A 2,069-nucleotide genomic window follows, 5' to 3' on the forward strand; every position below is an offset into this window, starting at 1 on the left:
GGGAACAAATTCCGCAACATTTTTATGAAAAGAAGTACTCTGATTTTTACAAAGCATAAACAAAATCGGTCTTTTCTGGCCGTGAAAATGGGGATGTCACACACTCATTGGAAGCTCATGTGGATTTTCTTGGAGAGCAAATCATAAGCCTTGACTATTGGAGCTTGAGCCTTGAGATGATTGAAGGTTTCTTTTGGAATGAAAAGGATTTCATCAAATATGTGGTTCGGAGTATCCATAAAATGTTGAGTTGAACGTCTGACTTTGATGAGAACCTCCTGCATGACCATTTTGATTGCATCCTTGTGACGAATTTCTTTCTCTAATCATTGAATATGCTTCTAATGATGAACATGGGTCTACTTGATTAGTTCATTTGTAGCATAGATCATGTCATCATGGATCTTGAGCATGGTGTTGAGGGTAAATAGATGATGATCCAAATGATCATTGTAATGTTTCTTGGCTTCTTCAAGAGTATGAATTAGGCGAATAGAGATAATTTGATCGAGTTGATTTACATGATCAAGTTCGGAGGGAGCAGCAGCCTTGATATCGGAAAACGATTTAATGACAAGATCAAGTTTCGTGTCAAGGCCTGCGACTTTCTTATTAGCTTTATGAACTTTGGATTTTACTGAGGCAACAATGTCTCGAAGTTCCAATATGGAAAATGGATATGTATTGTTCTTGTTGGAGGATCCCGTGTCCAAAGTGGAACTCTCTAACTTCTTATGATCATCATCTTCATTGCCGTCCGATTCTTTAGGCTTGGAGTCATTATTTGAATCACCTTGAGTTTGATTTGCTTGATCACCATCCAAGGTAGTTTCTGGATAAGGATAGATGCTGTTGGGTTCTTCCTAATGTTCTTCTTCTTCTTCTTCAGATTCCTCCGATGATGAGGAGAGACCAAAATGAAAACATGGTTTGGAGGAAGAATGTTTCTGCAATAGATTGTAGGCAGTGGAAACCAGAATGACACCAACATTGGTGTTATCATCTTCAAACATAATCTCATCAGAGAGATCATCTTCGACATCTGACTTGGGAACTATAAGATTAGGTGTCTAAGCCCATAAATATAATTGGTATGTACTTGACTCGAGAGTAGCATGGTCCATTCTGGGTTGTAATCACCAGAACAATGTCATAGGATGGATATTTGAGAAAGAGGTTATTTATGATTTATTAATATATTATAAGTATAAACCAATGATCAAAAGAGACTGATTAAATTTATAGGGGCTGATTGTGTAAAACAATGATATAAATTGTAACATCATGTTTATTTATTAGATAACTAAATATATTAATGAACGAATAGTAGCCCTAAAATCAATAATTATATAGCACGGTGTTGGTTTTCGGGAGCCAAAGGTTGCAATTTTAGAAGTCGGGGGTTAAAATGTCAGTTCCAGATTGGTTGGGTAAGTATTTATGAAGAGAAGGACCACTCGGCAAATTATTAGGACTTAAAATGGATAGATTATGGAAGCAAGGGTCAAAATGGTAAATTTCGGACTCAATTTGTAAGAGTTTTGAGGGCTGGGGGTTAAAAGGGTAACATATGGACCTTATCTGAAAGAAAAATAGAAGGGGGAGGACTAATCTCGGTATTATGGCAAAGGTTTAATGGGTGTCGAGTGTATAATACTAAGGAACCCTAACCCTAGGGACGTTGGTTCCAGCCGCCAATCTTCCTTTCCTCCATGACCAGCCGCCAATCTTCCTTTCCTCCATGACTAGCCGCCACCCCTCTTTCGTCGTCCATTTTCCGATCATACAAGTCCGACGCTGCTTGCTACCGTTCCAATGAAACGCCACCGTGACTTCTGACATTGTGATGAACGCATAAAACCTTGTGGGTCGCCAGAGTTGAGGGGCATGACCGCTGTGGTTGTTCGTCGGCAGGGCATAACCTCCGATTTCCTACTGCGACTACTCCTTTCCCCTCCTCCTATTCTATTGCTACGCTGTCGTCATCCTCTCTACTCAGAGTAACAGTCGCATGAACATCTTTCCTCTGACTTCCATGCACCACCGCGAGGGTGGCTTTGATTGGGTAT

This window comes from Lactuca sativa, chromosome 3 (genome assembly GCF_002870075.4).
Source record: "Lactuca sativa cultivar Salinas chromosome 3, Lsat_Salinas_v11, whole genome shotgun sequence".
Classification (NCBI taxonomy): domain Eukaryota; kingdom Viridiplantae; phylum Streptophyta; class Magnoliopsida; order Asterales; family Asteraceae; genus Lactuca; species Lactuca sativa.